Source organism: Podarcis pityusensis, assembly GCF_964106645.2.
Source record: "Podarcis pityusensis genome assembly, chromosome: 5".
Taxonomy (NCBI): domain Eukaryota; kingdom Metazoa; phylum Chordata; class Lepidosauria; order Squamata; family Lacertidae; genus Podarcis; species Podarcis pityusensis.
The window spans coordinates 50,435,689-50,457,471 of NC_138032.1; the positions used below are offsets into that span (position 1 = coordinate 50,435,689).

General features: G+C 40.9%; 1 protein-coding gene across 35 annotated transcripts in view; it reads right to left on the minus strand.

Moving 5' to 3' along the window:
• ABLIM1 (actin binding LIM protein 1) overlaps positions 1–21,783 on the minus strand; it is a 208,211-nt gene that overhangs the window by 121,832 nt on the left and 64,596 nt on the right. The window lies entirely within an intron of this gene.

Below are 21,783 nucleotides of genomic sequence, written 5' to 3' on the forward strand. Positions count from 1 at the left end.
GCTGTATACAGTATAGGTTTCCAGTTTTCAGGGACAAATTCAATCACAGAGAAGCTTCAGGACTTGTATATTTGATAAAGTGCAGGATGGAATAAGACAGTGAAACAGGTGCAAGATGATGGCATGATCGCCAAAATGTTTAAAGCAGTTGTTCCAAAGTTCACAGAAGACAACCAACCAATGAAATAAGCACTGCATTGGATTTTGCATAGCAGACTCAAAAAAGTGATGAGTTTGCCCAATCTTCTGGAATACAAAATAAGCTCCATCCTTCAACAAAGCTCTTACCGGGGAAAGGCTTGAAACATGTGTTGTGGGCAACATACATTTCTTTAACCAGAATTCTAACTGCCCCCACTCTCTGCCACACACAGCTTACAGTGCTGTAATTCCCACAGCCAGCAGTATATCAATCAAACACAGGCCTTTAAAAAAAAATCATTTTGGAATTTTTTAAAAAACCTGCATTTTGCTTCAAAAACCACACATGCTGGGATTTTCTTCTTCTTTGTACTGTTGTTTACTTGGTTCCTTCCACATCTTTTTCCTTCATAGTGAATTCTAAAATTCCTTTTTGAACATCTCCTGGAAATACCTTTGTACAGTTCAAGTACAGATTTATATACAGGTGTACCTGCTAAGAAAGGCCCTGTAAATAAATATGAAGGTGATTTTTCATGTCTGTAGTATTACTGGCATACAGAGACTCATCAGCCATTTTACCCGCCTGCATGGAGTTCGTCCTCATCATCATCAGCCTGATGAAGAGATGAAGACCAACATCCTTGGTTGGTCCTACATCGCCAGCACTCTACACATCTACAATGGTGACCAAACACTTAAGGTAGTAGACAGTTTGTCTACTTGGGTCCCACAATAATCATTGACACTGAGCTGGGCAAGCTGGGCAAGGCAGCTACAGCAATGGCTCACCGCTCCAAAACGGTATGGGAGAATGTGATGCTAATGGCCAATACCAAGATGAAGGTCTACCAGGCTTCTGTTTTGAGCACATTGCTTTATGGAAGTGAGTCATGGGCTCACCTGCCAGAAGCATCACCTCGATGCCTTGCATATGTGCTGTGTCAGGAAGATTTTGGGCATCACGTGGCAGAACACAGTCTCAAACAAAGATGTATTCTCCCAAGATGTCAGGGACTGGTCAGATGAAAATGGGGTGGTAGAGACCGCCACCCCAGGAGGCTTCTGGGCATGAGGCAGATACAGATAGCATGGATCCAGATTCATGGTGGTGCCAAACAGGACACACCCCAGACGAAGAAGAAAAAGGCTGGGAAAATAATGGTGGATGAGGAACAGAAGCAAGCTATCAGGTGCTCTAGTCCCGAACAGAGACAGGAGTCACAAGTGGTAGAAACAGTACAGCAGGCAGCTGTCACTTGAAAGAGCCTCCTCCGTCTCCTTGAACGAGACGCTCCCTTCGTATCTTAGAGCAGAAAGCCAAACAGACAGAAAGATTCCTTTGTCGGCCACCATAGGCAGCAGGAGTGGTTTGGAAACTAGGAAGTACAGCAAGCTCTCCACATCTCTGATTCCACTAAGCAGTTAGCCAGTGAGCTCATGACAGAAGCCCACATTCCCAGCATGTCCACACTTCACTCTCAATGACATCTACACTAACTTGGCCATGTACACAGAATGGAAGATGGCAGGGTCCCCAAGGAGATGTATGAGGAGATGGCTTCAGGCACTAGGCCTGTTGGCAGACCAACTCTGCATTACAAAGATGTCTGCAAACGTGACATAAAAGCTGGCAACGTGAACCCTGCCATATGGGAATCCCTTTCAGATGACCGCAGTGCCTGGAGACAGTCAGGTCGTGTATCCACAGCAATGACCAGAGCAGGATTGACCGCTAGGAGGAGCGCAGAGAGAAGAAACACCATGGTGCACCTGTAGCAGAAAAACCAGGTGCCTTCATCTGCCCCACCTGTAACAAAAAATATCTTTGCCATATCAGTCTCTACAGCCACAGCAGACACTGTAACTCTCCAATGGTTTCACTCCCCCCCCCCCAAAGTTGCACTCTTCCATTGTCTCCCAAGATAGTCGGATGCCAACAAGTGTTATTGGCATACAAGGGTTGTGTTTTTTTAAGACCTTACATCAGCTCTCTTCCTAACACCTTCTCCTCCTTATGATGGTAATTTTCTATAAGGGAATTGAAGACTATTTCACATAATCTACTGCTTACTGGCCTAAGTAGTTTCAACATTTTCAGGGTACACTAAGAGATCCTTCTTGCCGCTGCCTCTCTCTTTTGCTTCAGTCCCAGCCAGAATGGATTAGGACTACAATCATAAGCAAGACACTGTTCTGTGCTTTCTACCCAGATGAAAGCCCTACTATGCTCAATGTGGCTTGCTCCCAAGTAGGCATGCATAGGATTGCAGCCCAAGTGTGTTACAGACAGGACATGATTCTTTAAATTCTTGGGGAAACAGCCAAACTGGGACTGAGGTACCCAAGAGTGAAAGCTGAACCAGGGGCTTATGGCTACTTGTCCCATGTTTCCTATCTATCACCCAGATTCCTCTCTTTGTTTTGACTCCCAGGAGTCCTTCCTCTAAGTAACTAAAAGCAGATAAAGTGGTAATAGCAGAAGAAAGAAAAAGCAGGGGAGTAGATAAGGGAGGATCTTGGGGGCAGCAAGGTCAGTGAATAGGAAGAAGAGATAAAAGTCAAGAGAAAACAAGACCAGAGTTGCATCCAGGGCATTTACTGCCTAGGGTTAGCACTGGGAAAGGCTCCAGTGGCAGTGTTTTTTAAGTGGTCACTTTCCAAGCATCAATGTAGATGCAACCATGAAAATGCTGGTAAAATTGTCTTGCTGTAAAACTGAAGAAATGAGCATAGGAGAAGAAGCCAGAGCAGAACAGGTGCTGAATCCTTCTCCTGCCCTTGCTTTCCAGATGAAACAGCTTCTCACTAGCTGTTTTTCTGCAGGTGGGAGAAACATAGGTGGGAAGGAGATAGAAAGGGGCAGAATGAAGGCAGGGAAGCATTTACAAAAATGCAGCCCAACCCATATTGCAGCAGTAAGTTGTACTGCCTTAACATGTAGTTAGAGCTTCGGTTGGGATGTTTGAATAAAGGATCACCCCTGAATATATGACCTTGTTCTCAGTGGAGGAGGTTAGCTCTGGGATCTGGGAACTATGGGACACGTATGGTAATTCTAAATGCATATAAAATAGGGAGGAGGAGGAGGAGGAGAAATAGCCTGCTACTTGGCCAGCAACATATGCAATGCTTGCCTGCCTTTTTTTTCTGCTAAAAGAGGTTACAATTAAGCTGCAGGAATCTGTGCTCCATGCCCAAAGTCCTTTCCCTTTCGAGGGCATATCTTCCATATACCCTTAGCCATGGTTCAGCATTACAATGGGTAGCATAAATTAAGTGTGCTCTTATCCAATGTTATCCAGATCCTGGGTTGGCAGGGGGGGGGGGAATTGTAGTCTTACCAATTTTCTTTCCATTTCCCTGCACCACTGCCTCATCTATTGGTGGCATGCAACCTTGGACAGATTATCTCAAAGGGAACACAGCATTAGGCTAACACAGGGACAGACGGATGGTGCATCTCAAAAGAGTGATAATGTACAGTCACCCTTAAATTTTATCTAACAAGCAGTCACCGTTAGTTGTGGCAGATATTAAATCATCTGGCTTTCCTTGTATTCCTTATTTATCCAGATCTGTTATTTGAATAGATGAGACACACAGGAAAAAATGCATTGGGTGTGTGTGTATTTCCTCACCAGTATAGGCTGGGCTTCTGTTATCAGATCCCTGATAAACCCTGGGAACAGAAGGATAACATTCCAACTTCTGTGGCTCACTATACTGCTAAGAATAGCTTTAGGACCTCACTATGTGGTGATGGATTGAAACTTTTTGCTCTTAGATACTAAGCTGGTTCCAATGCAACGACAAACAGTGGTTTATAGCTACTTATACAAGACTCTGGCTCATATGCTCCCCCCACCCCCGCACTTTCTCCTTCTCCAGGATGGCTGGGAGCAGATCAAAAAGCTTTTACTGCCAACAGCATTTAACCACAGTTCTGTGTTGTGTCTAACCCTACATTGCAGTTATGCATCTTATGTATCATTAGCTGAAATAAGGCAGCTTCATAAAACTTTGGTTTAGAGTTGACTTCATTTAGATAAGCATAGTTAAGACTAACTGCAGTTTGTCCAGGTTGAGGCATCACAACAACACTTATGTGGTTAATCATAAATGGATGCAGTGGAGGGGAGGAAGGGTGAAGGGAGTATGCAAGCCTGAGGCTCACAGAATCTGACTCCTGTAACAATAACCCAGTCTTTCATTAAAAAATTGCAGACTAGTTTGAGTAGTTATTGTTTTATAGATATTGCTGCATTTGGGATATTGAAGGAGAACATCATAGTGGTGCCTCCACAACTTTCTGTGCTATTAACCCCTTGGAAATTACCATGTCTGCATATGAAAAGAATTAACCCTTAGGGGTGATCTTGCACAAAAGGTTTTTCTCACCAAGTATCACAGACTTTCCGCTTCAAGAAGTGTTGGCATGTAAGGGTAACTGCTGAAGACTGGAACATTTTGCTCACAGAGTGGCCAAGTCTCATTTTTCACATGTGCTAAGGATTAACACTGCCATGTTCCATCTTGCCCCCAGTCCCAACCCAGCTGAGTGGCAGCCAACTGGAGAAAAGAGCAAACTGGTCCTTCTCCTATCCTCCTGTATTCCCAATTCTATATGTATGTATGCATGTATTTATGTGTGCATGTGTGTAGATGTCTATATCTATCTCTATATATAAAAATATCAAACAACATCTCTATATATAAAAATATCAAATATCAATTCAGACAGTTAGGTCTGGATCCTGGTGGAATACAGTTAATCTCTATATCCATATATTTATTACAGTGAGAAACAAAACAAAATTTCTGCTTAGAAAGCCTTCCTTCACTGAAGTTAAGCTATGCAGAGGCCATGCAGTTTTCATGTGTCCGGTGTGTTCATCTTGTTCTTCCTATTTGCTAACATTGTTGGAGATACAGTACATACACCATCAAAACCCTTCAGACTCAGGGCCAAAATAAATGCGGTTCAAGAAATCCATTACAAGATCTTGTTGTTGTTTTTTTGTATTTTGGTTAAAGAATAAAATACTAGGTATAATAAAAAGGGAAATTCCTTGGATGCCCAAATCCAGGTTTGAGGCAAGTACTCTTTGGTGAGAGAACCCCAAAACATGCAGCAAAGTAAAGCATGGATATATAGGCTGTTAGACCTTTAAAATATCCCCTTCTAAGTTCCTTCCAAAGTTCTCCACTTCCCTCTGCAAGAGCTGTTACTAAATGCAGAGAGGAAAGGATACAAAACATGGTAGCCCCCTGGCTCCTTTTTTTCCAAAACGAAAAGTTTTCAAGAGATCCAGCTATGGTGTTCCCATGTTACATTTAGCCTGGACCTCAGCTGTTGGGTACTACAAATAAAACAATGTAAATTGAGCATTTTTGCTTAGGTATATTTTACTTTTACTTCTCTTATAAAGAGCATGTTTTGATTGCTGCAGGGAACAGTAGTACTACAGTGGTGTTTTCTACAGCAAACATGTAAAGTGTGTGATTAAAATGTGCCTGCACACGCACACATCTTTAAATGCCTATCTAGGTTCAGTTTTCCTAGATGCATCTCTTTCTTCCTCACCTTATCTACTGCGGGAAACAATCATAATGTGTAATGTTGCCCAAGGCCTGGCACCATCACCCAGAATAGTAGGACAAATGCCTGGGGACACACAGTTCTTTGAAGGCCTACCACTGCCAACAGCAACATCACCTTGATGCTTCTAACAACAACAACAACAACAACAACAACAATTTCTTTTACAGAAAAGTACTTAGCAAGCCAGGCACAGCCACCACCACCACCCTTTCTCCAGAAAGCCTCTAAAGCACGTTTCTTCTCAATGTATGGCTGCCTCCCTCTCCTCTGCTGCACCACCATGCAGCTCTCCCCCTGCCGGTAAACTTGCTACAGAGAGGCAGAGGACACTTGGCCAAGGGCCCCTTCAAATTGGCACAGCCTGCAGCTTTGTCCTCGAGCGAGCAATGAAGTGTAAAATAGCAATTCTAGAAGCACACCACTAGTTTGAAGCTACTAGCCTACCGCAGATTTCGTCTGGCTTTGTTTTGTTTTAAAGTTCCACGCAATCATTGCAATTTGAACTCATTATGGTCCTGTTCTGAGACTGAGTACAAGAACCAATTCAGTTTTGTATCTTAAGAGCCGCATACATAGACAAGTGAGTGTTTATATTTTGTTACAAATGTATAGATTTCTTGCAAGGATAGGAAAAAGGGGGGTTCAAAATGCAGTGCTTGACAGTAAGACAAATAAAATGTTGAAAGTTTGAATAGGTCACAGAGTTAACCCTGGAATACTAGTTCTGGGAAAGAGCATGGTGTAGGACATAAATTAGCCTACAGAGCATTTTGCAGACATGATTCTAAGCTGAGCAAGGAACCTGAAAGAGTTAAAGAGTCTAAAGGACCTGACACCTTTAATAACACTGAAAAGTAACCTGCCACCTTCAATAACATGCTTCACTTAGCAATAATGTGCTTAATTTTACCTCATCTGGTCACAGCAGAGGTATTTATTTCTTCTCTTCTTGTGGACATTAGTGTAAAGCAATTGTCTATAAGCATTACCATAGCAACAACTGACACCTACAATGATGTGGGATTTCTTTCAGGGCAAAAGTACATAAGAAACCAGAGGAGCTTTACTATCATCCAAATAATAAAACACACCAGTGATCAGACACCTTGCTTTGGCTTTAGGGTGTAATTTAAACATAATACTACCCTTTATTGAAACTGCTGAAGAGTTGACCTAGCTCCCTAACGCAAACACACAATGTCAAACAAATGTTGCGCTAGTAGAGACTTTTGTGCTGCTTTCCACTAGAACAACAATTTAGTTAAATACGGCCACATGGACCTGGCAATACTAATAATTCTGAAATGTCATGCATATCCTCCCTTGCAAATAGGTGCTAAAAGTAATCTCCTCCCCTCCCCCCCCCCGACCGTGTTTTCGCAGTAGCAAGCCAAGAACATTAACAGTAGGAATTAAGACTGTTTCAAACATTATGGATTAGGAGTGTACACTGTGTGTACATCAACAAATCTGGGGCAGTTAAACACATTTATATCACCAGGTACATACACAGCAAATACCTGGAACTGGCTGCATATCACCAGTAGGTCCATGTGCATGCAATAAAAAGACAAATGCATGCTCTCTTACTCCAGAGTATGTATAGCGGTCATTGGTTCACTCATCCTGAACAAAAAAAAACATGTAAAGGTCACTCTTTTTACTCATTCTCTGTTGTTGTGTTTACAATGGTTTTCAGTGTGATTACGGAAATAAAAGAATAACAGCAAAATCCTAAACCTGTTTACTCAGAAAAGTTTTTATTGTATGGCTTTCGGTATAATTGTTGTAAACTACTCTGCTTTTTTATGAATAGCAGTATGTGGGTATATGGCTGGGTGTGTTTGTAGAATAGTACAGAGGAGATCTAAAGCGTTTGCAAAGAAAGATACTCATAGCAAATTTTGGAGGTGGGACAAACTTTGCTGTGGTAGTAACTCATGGCTGGTTAGTTTTGGTATTATCACACCATGGAGAAAATAATGGTGGCAGCCAGGTGACAACAGCTGGAAGGCGTTCCAGTGCCTATCAGTGGGTTTCACACCCAATGTTCTCTTCCTCTCCCACCCGTACAACACCCAGCCACCCTGGGCTTTTATCACACATAACGGAGAATGGCAAAACACAGGGAGTATTTTAGCTCATCCCAAATTACTGCAGATTTCTAATGCTAGACTAGATTTAGCACACATCAGTCCAGCATCAAAGAGCCTTGTATGACTGCATTACAATTGCAGAGTTTACACCTGCTAAAAGTTACAGGTGGGTGGAGGGGTAAGATTGCCTTCACATAAATTGTATATATTACAGGTAGGTAGCCGTGTTGGTCTGCCATAGTTGAAACAAAATTTAAAAAAATCCTTCCAGTAGCACCTTAGAGACCAACTAAGTTTGTTATTGGTATGAGCTTTCATGTGCATGCACACTTCTTCAGATACCTTCAGATAAATTGTATATGTTTGCTTTTTCACTGTTTAGGGAGTGGAAGAGAGTAAATTGCTCACAATTTTATCTTGATTAAGGAGAAAATAGAAACCAAATGCAGGAGAATGGCAGATCTGAGCCGCTCTGAATAAAAGTGCTGCACACTCAATCACTAGGGATATTATCTGAAGCTTTATTCACCTTTCTTCCTTCCCAGATGGAGACTAAGCTCCAATCCGGCCAGCTTAAGAGACCTGACAAGATCAGAGGTCACTGATAAGGTGCTGCTATGTCTGCAGGTCATAGCAAGAACACAACACGCACACCTTTATTTGCCAGTGGGCTGCTTAGCAGTTGCAACCAGAGGCATCAGTTGCTGAGAAGAAGATTACGACTAAGGAGTCTCCCTCCCTTCTAATTACTTCAAGCTGCGTCTGTCAGAAGGGGGAAGACTGAGGAGTCTGCTGCATTTCTCTATGCTATCCTCAAAACACAAACCAAGGGAAACAGCTCACCCTTATCACAATGTTTATATTATTAATTAAATTTCAATACCGCCCTTCATCTGAGGATCACAGGGTGGTTTACAATATAAAAACACAAATGTAAAAGTAATAGCTATGGGAACAGCTCAACTCCCATCACTTGATCTCAACAGGAATTTGCCATGCCTCACAGTACAGATCCTTTTGCTGGATCATATTATGAAAATGGCATTTGCTTGCTCCATTTTTATTTGCAACTTTTTGCTATCTAAAAAAAAAAATAGGACACACAAACAGTTTTAAAAATAGATTGTGGTGGTCTCATACAGGTAGTGAAGCTGTTTACACCAATGGAACTGCTCTTCAGACTAATTTGTCCAAGGAAATTAGTGTTTCTCCAACACCTCATCTTGAATATTTTGCTGTGGGGGGCTTCCCACTTTTTCTTTCAGTACAATAGCCATTATAGTTCTTTCTGCCTTAGACACAAACAGACCTATTCTCTGCACATCTTAGTAAAACTGTACATTTGCTAAAAATATTACATCAGCAACATAAAAAAATATTATCATCCAAACTGAGCTTTCCTTTTAACTCTGGGTCAACATAGCATTGAACCACAAATGGGACTCACATTAGTCTGCTGGGAACAGGCCAATGCTGGGCTCAGGGCATCTCACTGCTCATTTTACAAAACATTTCTTTTCTGCAGTCACGGAAATAAAAATCCTTTTAAATAATTAAATAAATTTCTATAGTAGCAAGGCAGAACATTGAGTAAATTGGTTTACGAAGCATTAGGTAAATTCTTCTGTCTGGCAGAAGTTAATGTTAAAAAACTGAACCTAAACATTTGTGCTGGCAACAGTGTGTGGCTTAGAGCTGTGAATTTGTGTGTGATGCCTCACACAGGTTTCTATATCCTTGTGCAGAGGGTTAGTTAATCTTTTGTTTAATGTTTGTTATACCAACTGGTTCAAGTTCAGATTCTGAATCTGATGATGTCTCAATCAGCTAATTACACATTCAACCACAACCAATAAGAAGTTATTACATTACATAGACTAAACAGCTTAAAAATTGGCTCTCAGATCCACAAGGTTCCATTTGAAGCAGATTCCCATGAGACTAATGAATTTGTCCAGAACTCAAGAACAATCACAAACTCTGATTATACAAAATCCTCTGAACACCTAAGTGCCTATATCACACTGTGAAAACCTCTTAACACTCGACTTAACTGTCTTAATCCTAAAGGTAGGAGTCAAAAGTATCAAAGCGGCCAAATAAATTGATCCCATTGACAGGATAAAAACTATGGCCAGGATCCAAGCCAGAGCAAGTGGCTGTTATGCTCAGACAAACAACTATTTAAGCTCCTGTTCAAGTTGCAGCTCCCTGCATGCTTCCAAAATCTCTCTCCCAAGTTTGGGGCCCTCCACAGTGGCAGCTGGTAAAATACAGTACAAGGTACGTAATCATGGGCAATTGTAGTCTGTGCCTTCCTCTGTGTGCGGGATCTTATCCAGCATGCATAATCCAGCCACAGGGAAGCATTTCAGTGAAAGAGAGTGAAGAATATGCTTAACTTTCTCTGACTGAAAGAAAAAAAATATGTGCCCAAATTTTGATGGAATCTGTGGCGTGTCAGTAACACTGCATAAAGGCACTCCAGAAAAAGAAGAATCACTAGCTGCTGCCGTTTTCAATTCAACTATGCAACGGAAGGCAAAACCCAGTGAAAATACTGGGTTGCCTGGAGATTGATGGCCGAGGGGAAACTGACTAGATAGGCTGGACTCAAGCATTTGTCACTTGTCCTCCCTGAATGACACCTTTATACTTCAGAATTCCATTTTCATCATTTGGAAAATGGAGATAATGACCACATTTGTAATTCTGTCTAATACTTAGCAGTATTAAAATTATTATTTTTAAAAAATTTAAAGCACCTTTCTTCTCCAAGCAGTTCAGAGTGGCAAGATAAGCTGCTTGAATGCAAGAACTGACCACCACTGTTTCTAAGATATCAATTAATTCTTTGCTAGACACTCCACAATCTCCTGTATCGCAGCAGTAATAGGCACAACGTAACACTAAAGGAATCATGCAGTTTTAAAAAATCCTGCACTTTCCAACCTAGGCCACATTAAAGGAGTTTTTACATTTATGTTCTGTACATTGCACGCTATATTGGGACTGTTGCACTGTCATGTTACTTGGGTTTACCATCACTTCACAGCAGCAGAAAAAACTATCAACTATTGTGCTCCCCTTTCTCAAGAGATGAAGGGATAGAAATAAATTTCAACGAAACACACAACTAAGGGGTGGCATAATAATCAAAAGGCAGGGCTTCTGCTTAGACCAGGCATCTAATGGGAACAGAACTGAAAATACTTTTTAATCAAACAATACATGTTTTTTAAAGGACCTGCTTAGGAGCTCTGCTTCTTGACTTACCACCTTGTTGCCTTAACTATACTCTCTAGTCTACAGCCACCTTAACATCTGGTTAAACTAGACTTCCTCAACCTGGTGCTCTCCGTAGGTTGCTGGACTACAACGCCCATTGTCCCTGACATTTGGGCCATGCTTCCCTGTGGCTGATAAGAGTTGGGAGTCCCAACAACTTCTAGAGGGCACCAGGTTGGGGAAGCCTGGCTTAGGCTACCACATGGAAAATTCAGAAGTATGCCAGCTGTTGAACTTACAACAGCACTACCATTTATCGACTATTTAGAAAAGCAAGGCCCGTGGTAGTTGCTGCATAATACAAAGTAGACAAATCCAGCAGCCGCTCTAGAGTATATATACCCTCCTGTTCATCTCCATGCTGCTTAGCAAATATTTCGTGTCCACCACAGATTTTAGCAGGTCACTGAAACAGCTCAAAGGTGGACAAGTCCAGACTAGAGCCCAGCTTTCTTACTTACCTGAACCTTCTGGATAATCAAACAACCATTCACACAAATAGTAGTCATCTGGATTCAGGTATGGCAGCTGCTTCATCACAGACTGCTTGGGGATGAGGTACAAGACCTCAGCAATATCACCGTCCTCTATAATAGACATCCTTTTGATAGAGTTTTTGTACTTTATCCGCTCAGACACCAACCTCTTGCTTTTCCCTGATCCACAAAGCTTCCCAAAACTGTTTAAACTGGGGAAAGATGGCATATCTATGGCAACTGTAAAGCGAGCAGCTAAGGAAGTAAACCAGAGTGAGCGAGCGAGTGAGAGTGTGAGAGCGTATACATAGCCACTGGGCTGCCACCGTCTGGCATGCTGTCCTCATCCATCCTTATTTCACTTCCTTGTCCACTAAAGGAGATTAAGCAGGAAGTATTTTTAGCAGTGATCTTCAGGAGATTATGACAAGCACGCTTAGTCAGGTGACAGCCTTCAAAACACTATTGGAACCAGCAACGCTTTGCTTTGGTGTCCATAAACGTGAAGTGAAAGCATATAGAGCATGGCACAATCGGATTAATATCCTGGGCAAGGGAGAGGACATATCTGAGGTAGATAAGAGGATTACTTTTGAGAAACAAAAGCCTCAGCACAGTGGAAGAAATCTTGTTAAGAAAGAACCTTCATAAGCCCCACATATCCATCTGTGCATTTAATCTAACATTTCCCATGTGCATTACAGCTAAGGAAGGCTCACCACACTCCATTGTATCTTCCACAGCATTTCTACCAGCAGCAGATTTTCCTGCGAGACATAATTTCTGCAGCCTCTATGGTCACAAAAGTAAGTATCTATAGCCGTCTTGAGAAATATTTATTTTCCCAACTCCACCATCTCCTTTCCTCCTTCCAGTCTCTTTAACAGAAGACTCACAAAGATCCCAACTGTTACCCCCAACTCTAGCTGTATTTACAACAGATATCTACAATCTATTCCTAATGACTTGCTAATCTAAGAAACTAAACTAATGATTTTGTTTTTCCTTGAGAAAGAGCAAAGTAAATCATTATTATTATTTATTTATTTACGGCTATTAGCCCATAAAAAAGTAAATCATTAACAGTGCATTCAAAAGCACTTGAAGCCAACAGTGCATAAGCAAAGGGGGAAATTCTAGTTGTTGTTAGCATCACATAGTTACAGGGATTGACTTTGGGAGAGCATGCAAACCAAATGGAACCCCCACTACCCCTTGTTTCAGGTCTGCTGCACAAATAGTTCCCACATGGAATTGCTTTAATCGCCATGTTGCTTGCTTGCAGTCCATTTGTCACACTGAAGCATAAGAATGTTAGAAGAGCCCTGAACAAAGGCTCATCCAGTCCAGCACCCTATTCTCCCAATGATGAACCAGAGGCCCATAGGAAGCCTGCAAGCAGGATATGAGTGCTTCAGCACTTCACACCTGCATTTCTCCCTGACTTGTAGGTGTATACTCAGCAAAATCATGTTCCACAGCTCTCCCGTCCTCTGTTGTTTTTTTTCTAGAAAGGGAAGTAATTCAATTTTCTTTTCACGTATTAACAAAAACAATACAAAGGGTTCTTTATTCTCACTAAACATTCCTCAGTCCTCTCTTTCCCTATGTTCCCAGATGGCAGCACATGTGAAAGGATAAACGCAGACCCCATTCTATAAGACAGTTTTCATGAATAAGCAATTCAGAAGTTAAAGTTCTGTGCTGCTCTTTAAAAATCACCTAGGATGTCTCTATTTTCATCTGAGAAATGTTAGAGGGTATGCTTTAACTAATCTCCATTGAGAAGAATTCTTGAGTCAAAAACATTAAGTGCTCTTTAAACTCAAGCTCAAAAATGAACAGTTCGTGTGAATGCTGTATATATGCACTAATGTGAAGCTTACTGCAACTGAAAGACTACCTTACCCAGTACTGCTGAATCTAACAAAAGATACACTTTGGCTGTTGTTAACAGTTGAATGACTGTGAGCACCCACAAAATAAAACTGGAGTGGTTTGTTATGGGTGTTCATTCGCTCTGTACATGCTCACCCACACAAGCTAACACAGACTCTAGAAAAATGAAATTAAACTACAAACCATAGGCTTTGTCACTGTAGACAAAGCCTATGGTTTGTAGTTCTATTGCAACCTTTCTGGTTCCAGCGTTTGTTCCTAGTGTTAAAATTCAATAACTCTGCAAGATACCTCAGGGTGCTTGTTTATACAATCAAAATCAATGGATAACCTGAAAATTCTTACTATGACATAAAAATCTATTATTTATTTAGCAATAAGCTAAGCAGGCAAATGCTCTCAGGGCCGTCAAAGCATTCCAAAGTAGTTTCATGTAATTCATTGGTCTGAGCTCAACTGAGCAAACGTAACATGCCTGTTTGCTGAGTACATGGTAGCCTATCTTGAGATGAACAGAATGGAGAACCTGGGGCTCTTCATTCTTTTTAAATCGCCTTTGAACTACACTCACAGCATAGTCCCTGTATGGCCTTAGACTTTGTAAACAAACCCTGAGGGTGAAGTGAGTTCAGGGGTAATCTTAATATGAAATCTTCTGTAACAAGTGCGGGGCAAGGAAACAAGGCTGAAGAACTGCTGTATTTTAAAAGTCATTTTCACCACATTCAGCTGCTTGTGAACTTTTGCATGTGCAGCTACAATGAAACAAGGGCCTTTTCAAGAACACTTACCCTCATTTGCGCATGTGTGTGTATTCTGTGACGTTGCAAAGACCATGGTAAAGAACAAGAATGCCTGCAATTTCCATGAGTATTTGACACATCAATTTGCTCAGAGAACTGAAAATAGTAATAATAATGAATATGGATATTTACCCAATGTAGCTCAGCAACAGAGCACATGTGGTGCATGCAGAATGTCCTACGTTCAATTTCCAGCACCAGCCACATAGGGCCAGGAAAACCCACTGCCTAAAACTCTGGAAAGCAGCTGCTGCCAGTCATTGTACAATGCTGAGCTAGATGGGCCAATGGTATGACTTAATACAAGGCAGCTTACTATGTTTCTAAGAAATATTAATTTATTTCAAGATTATAGTACATCTCTCTGTGTGTGCATATGTATATACATGCATACACCCTTTAACAAAATTGCTAAGAAAATGGCTGCCTCCCATTGTGACACAATCCAATATCAGTACTTTAAACAGGGGGGCAACTGGATACTTAAATTAATCTGCTGATGAAAGTTTTTGTAAAATGATTGCCCCAAGAAAGTATGGTTATTATGGTGGTAATCAGCTGCAACTTTTTTCAGGCTGGGCAAATTTTCTTTCCAACTGCACCCCTTTAGGTCATGTTGAATGTCATTATGAAGAGTTCCCTGACTTCCGTGATCAGCTGGTGAATGAGGTAGGATGGGGGGCTGGAAAAGTGTCCCTGCACACAAAGAACCCTCCACCCGTGGCCCTTTAGATCTTAACTGAAGCCGCCATTTGTAAAATTTAGCTTCCATAGAATCAGACAGTTTAATTTAGAAAGCACACTCACAAAATAGGAACTGGATTTTTGTTTAAAAACATAAAACACTACAGAGTGTTTTGCTAGGCCAATTTGTCATTATTAGAGGATTAATTTGGATTGTGGTGTGTTAAATTGTTGCCTTTCTTTTCAAAGTAGAATTATGTATTACCTGCAATGCTGACCGTGAGTCATGATTCCTGTTAGAAGCAGTAATCAAAGCTTTTTTTTTAAAGCCTCAACACTTCAAAAATTAGCACAGCACTTCCATGAGTTTTGCAAAGGAACTTTGGCCAAGTCAAAACAACAGTGACTTTCAATGAAATTCCGCAAAACATTAGACAAATATTTTTGAACCCAATATCAGTAAAGCAATACTTCATCGTACCAGACTTCCAGTGACACCCTGAAAATAACAGTCCAGCCCTTCGTCCTGTAATTACCATTTGCTGCTAATCTTGTTTTGACTTCAGGGGCTCAGTTCACTTTTCCCTCTCCGTTTTCAATTTAACCAGGGGGTATGTCTATAAGACCCTGCATTTGCCTTCTATAATACAACGTGACAAGAATGAGAAATGAGCAAAACAAAAAGGAATCTAGTCTAACCAGGAGGCTTTCTCAGATCAGACTGCGGTTCTCAGTAGATAAGTGACCTCCAAGGGTAATGCTGCAACACGTCAGATCAAGGCCAATAAATTATATACACGGGATAAAGGGTGAATTTAGCGCTGACAAAGATTACTTAAAATACTTACATATTTCACAAAATTCGGCCCAGTTACTGACCTCCTGGAGAAGCATAGGCCACTTTTTCTTCAGCCATTTTTGTTAGTGTCTGAAAGCTCCTGACAACTCATATATGCATATACTCTAACAGGCCTCCACATTTGCTTAGAGGGTTTATGCAGGGCCAACTGGAGAGCTATTTCACATTTAGCATGAAGCAAATATTTCCCATCACGCCTGTCTATTAATTTATAGAAGTATTTCTATACTGCTGTGTTACAAAACATCAAGGTGGTGTACACTGCTAAAACTTAGAACATAATTTAAAAATTAAGTTTTAAAAATACAGAAAATCTTTAAGGTGACTGGATAATATGCATTTGTAGCACCTCCATTGTATTAGCAGGCCGCTGGTATACTTGTAGTCCAAAGCAGCTTCACATGGGGAGGGGAATCTAATGTGGTACTGGTTTGGGTGTGTGCATTTGAAATAACATTCTATTATTTATTTATTCAGTTTATATCGCGCCAGTGTGGCAATGCTGATGCCCTTTAACATTTCACTTATGAAAACAGGAGCACTCTTGTCTGCAACACCTTTATTTTCACTTCAAGGATGACTACCCAAATATACCTCCTTTCACTACTACCATACATGTTTGAAGCCTCTTCTCTTGCCTCTGTGTCATCATTTGCTCTGCAATAGCTTGTCAGGCATTGTGAATTACCAAAAGGACCTTAATGGTTTCCTTTAATAAAAAGAGCACTCAGAATATTTAATAGAAATCACTGAGTGACCTGGCTGTACTTATTATAGGATACAAGTGGGAAAGACAAGTATACAGTCATACCTTGGTTTACGAATTTAATCCATTCCGGAAGTCCGTTCTTAAACCAAGGTGTGCTTTCCCATAGCAGTGGGGGACTCAATTTACAAATGGAACACACTCAATAGGAAGTGAAACGTGTTCTGCTTCCAAGGCAAAGTTCACAAACCAAAACACCTACCTCCGGGTTTGCAGCATTCTTAATCCGAGTTGTTCATAAACTAAGCTGTTCTTAAACCAAGGTACCACTGTACCTTGTATTTTGTGTTGAGACCATCAAGATAGACTATTCATCAACAGGCAGGGTCTGGTTACATGATTTAATAGCAAAGTGAGTGTTTGTTCTTTTGGCTGAAGATATATAGCAAAAACATAATTGTCCTATGATACATAACCATATGTTGCAGTTCAAATATGAACTTCAATTATAACTCTGTGAAACAGTGCAATCTCCGCCAAGCTAAGCAGTTGGCTCCTTACCTCTCTCGCCCTGACCTAGCCACTGTGATCCACGCGACAGTCACCTCCAGACTGGATTATTGTAACTCGCTCTACGTGGGGCTGCGCTTGAGACTGACCCAGAAACTCCAGCGGGTGCAGAATACTGCAGCGAGACTCCTTACGGGGTCTTCGCTGCAAGATCACATTCACCCGGTGCTATACCAGCTGCACTGGCTCCCGGTGGAGTACAGGATCAGGTTTAAGGTGCTGGTTTTAACCTTTAAAGCCCTATACGGCCTAGGACCCTCGTACCTACGGGACCGCCTCTCCTGGTATGCCCCACAGAGAAACTTACGGTCTTCAAATAAAAACATCTTGAAGGTCCCAGGCCACAGAGAAGTTAGGCTGGCTTCAACTAGAGCCAGGGCTTTTTCGGCCGTGGCTCCGATCTGGTGGAACGCTCTGTCACAAGAGACCAGGGCCCTGCGGGACTTGACATCTTTCCGCAGGGCCTGCAAGACAGAGGTCTTCCACCAGGCCTTTGGCCAGGGCACAGCCTGACCCCCTCCCTCGGCAATCGTCGCGGAGCTCTGGCCCAATGGTTGCCAGTGGCTTGAATTAATTAATTTTATAATGAATGATTTTAGAGTGTTGTTTGTGCTGTACTTTTGTACTGTTTTATTGTTGTTAGCCGCCCTGAGCCCGGCTTCGGCTGGGGGGGGCGGGATATAAATAAAATTTATTATTATTATTATTATTATTATTATTAGATGGCGCCTTAGTGACATTAGACATGCAAGTTCATTCCATTCAGACATTTTACTTCTACAGACTGGGAAACATGGTCAGATTAAAATCAAAATGACTTTGAAGGCAGATAGGGAACAAAGCATTGCTTCAGATCACTGAGGTTTTAGCTGATGGGGGTACTGTGTTGTGTAACACAGATCATAATTCATAATTCTTGTCCTAAATCAGATAAGAATGTACATTATCACAACTTCTAATGAAATGGACTCTAGTGCGCGAAAGCTTATACCATCTTAAGTAAGGTGCTACAGGAGCTTTATGGACCCAAACACCAACTTTTGCTAAAAAGAAATAGCCTTATAGAAAGTGAAGCAAACCATTGAGATTTGAAAATGTTACAGGTACAACATTTCTAATTTAATGGAGTTACAATAAAGGCTTTCCTAACAACGCAATCCTATGAATTAGTACTCAGAAATAATTCCCACTTAATTCCATGGAACTTGCTCCCTACTAAGCATTTACAGGATTGCAAACGAGCTACAGTGCTCAGTTTGTGAGATAAGCTGCCTTTAGTGCTTCTGTCATAAACCCAAATACCAGCTTGCTGTCATTTCGTTATAACATTATTAGATGCTATATGAAAAAGGCCAAAATCAACTGAGGACAGTCGAGACAGTTCTGCAGAAAAAGTCTGATCCACAAGTAATTTCATTTTATCCATACACTGTACGGAATCACCTTAAACCCAACTCCTCTCAGAGAGTAGACAAAGCAGCTACCCTGTTTCTGCTTCAGTGAAAGCAAGGCAGCTTACATTAAAGTGTTCCTGACATGGACTGGGCTGGGAGCAGGGGAGTGTTATTCTAGGAACTACAAATACAAACTCCCTATAATTTAAATTATTTTCACATTACATGGGAATAAAGTGAGACTTAAAAGAAGCATATCTTCACAAGCATGGGACAAAAAAACCAGCTAACTGTGAAATTCTACACATGTCTACTCAGAAGTAAGCGCCCACCAAATTCAAGAGGGCTTATTTCCAGGTAGACTGATAAACTTTAATACTATAGATGTCCAAAGTCTGAAGATGTGATACAACAGAATTCTTTATGCATTTATATAAATTCACAGATTCATAGAAACGTGGGCCATGGAACACTACAATCTATGGTCAACCTCTGCATAAGCTGATCAACACAAAAGGATTATTGTTACATACAAAGACACATGCACACAGACATCTATAGAATAGGTAAAATGGTCAGAAGAGTAATGAGGAGCAGAAGGCAAACAGCTTACCCACAAGGAGGAACATTGCCATTATCATACCCATATTGCACTACATACTGCTCTCTCTTCCACCACATACTAATTGTCTTACCCATCCCTCCAAAGCAAGCTGTGATCTTCTGGGCATACTGGCACAAACCATTTTCGTTGGAGGATTCTTCACCTAAGGTCTGTTCACTCATTGCTTTGAATGCAACTGCTTGTGTCCTTCACTAGCTACAACTTGCTGGAGACAAGATGTAAGCCTTCTGAGCTCTCTTCCAGTTCACTTCCATTAATAATTCAAGCACTCTTTCAAATCTGCAGAGCTCTTAGAATTGATTGCACCAGCCATTTTATAGCTTTGCAAGTAATTATGTTTAGCCTGTGTGTGTGTATCCGATTATGACATTCCGTTAATTTATAGACAATATGCAGAAATCACAACAAAATGCATGCCTTTCATGACTGGCAGGAAATATTATGTTCAGCTGCGAGATATCAGATGGACATATCAATTTCTGCTCAACTAAGAATTAAAAAAGGAAGTTGAATAACCACATGGAGGATGATAAACATCATGTACAATTCAATGTACAGGGCTCTGCTCCTTACAGATGGACTAGAGTTCGATTAAAATAATGATGATGTTTGGCATAAAACTAATTTCCACATTTTTGTGTTTTATGTTATAAAAACAAATCAGAAAGAAAAACACGGCGCAAAAACTTCCAAGGAAATAACTGCTACACTTTATCTACATGTTTTAAACAGAGTTGTTATAGATGGAACTGTGGATGTTCTATACTGAAAAATCCAGATAGGTATAGCTTTTAGCATGCATAATGTCATTCTTTCCCCATTCACCTGATGAAAGCAATGATAATAGGTAAAAAGAATAGTATTGGAGAAAAACCACTTTGGGGGGTTTGTTTTGTGGTTATTGTTTTTTTGCAATCAAGCAGTGCATACATTTTGTGAAATAATATATAAATATATATATTAGGGATAGAAACTAAACAAACTAAAGAATAATTTTCTCATCCAGCTGAGTTGCATTCATGCACTTAATTTAACTTAGGTTAGCTTCTTAGCCATGTGAGATGCAACCAAGTTGTTCAGAAAGTAGCCTAATGGTACCAAGCTACTTTTTCAACTCATCTAGGCGAATGAACATTTGCAGCAGTGAATCAGACCACCCCAGCTATTTTATTAATTATCATTCAGGCATGACCTAATTGTCTACACAAAGATATTGTTTTTTATTAACCTGACCTTAAAATTTTAACAATTTAACAGGAAGTTGAACTTCTCCCTGGTTTGCAAAAAGCATATAATATAGTTAGTGTAGTATTATCTCCTATGGCAGAGGAAAGTTCTGGAGGAACTCTACATGAAAGACCTGCTATTGGCTTATGGAAAACATACAAAACATGCACATTATACAGCCAAGCATGCTATATTACACATCCTACATCGTCACCTCCCCCACTCCCTCCATTTCACTAGGATTCTCCCTATAGAAGCTCCAATTTTTAAAATCTGTTTTTATTAAAACATTTATCTACTGCCTTTCTGTATTGAAAAGAGGCCCTAAGGCATATTAGAGCCCCCAAATCAGGGCTTCAACACCACACATACAAGTTACCTCCAGAAAATTTGTTTCTCTTCCTCAAGGCCTATTAAGAACTGCCACCGCAACATTACCCGGCAAAGTCACAGATTTCTTACAAACAATTCCAAGAGAATTCCTCCTTATGCACATTTTAACTTTAAAAAATAATAATCTCAATTTATTATTATTTATTCAATTTATATCCCACCTTTCTGCCTGAAGGAATCAAAGTCAGCAGTCATTTGTCACATAAGAGCCTCCAAGAGACTTACAAAGTTTAGCTCAGCTGTTTATAGAGCATGGTGCTGATAATGTCAAGGTTGCAGGTTTGATCTCTGTAAGGGCAAGCTGCATATTCCTGCATTGCAGGGGGTTGGACTAGATAATCCTCAGGGTATCTTCCAACTCTACAGTTTTATGATCATGGCATAAAATTGGGAGAATGGGACCAATGAGTACCTTACAATAAAAACATTACTGTGACCTATTAATCAAATGCAATAAAACAGCAGCAAAACAACCCCCCCCCCAAACTTACTTTCAATACACAGCAAAATCATCATAATCCATCAAATGCCTGGAAGAAGAGGTGCCCAGTGCTGAAAGATATTAATGATAGTGCTAAGGAAAGCTCACTGGGGAAAGCATTCCACAAGCCAGGAGTCACAATCCTCTTTCAAAGGGGGAACCAGGAGGAGGACCTAGGATAAAGGGTCTAGGTAGGCTCATAGTCAAACAAGTATGACAACCTCTGAATGAAGCTTTGTGTTTAATGGGATCAAGCAGTCTTCAGCTACATTTACAATGCAATTGTGTACAGTGGTACCTCGGGTTAAGTACTTAATTCGTTCCAGAGGTCCGCTCTTAACCTGAAACTGTTCTTAACCTGAAGCACCACTTTAGCTAATGGGGCCTCCCGCTGCTGCCGCGCCGCCACCGCACGATTTCTGTTCTCATCCTGAAGCAAAGTTCTTAACCCGAGGTACTATTTCTGGGTTAGCGGAGTCTGTAACCTGAAGCGTATGTAACCTGAAGCGTATGTAACCCGAGGTACCACTGTATTT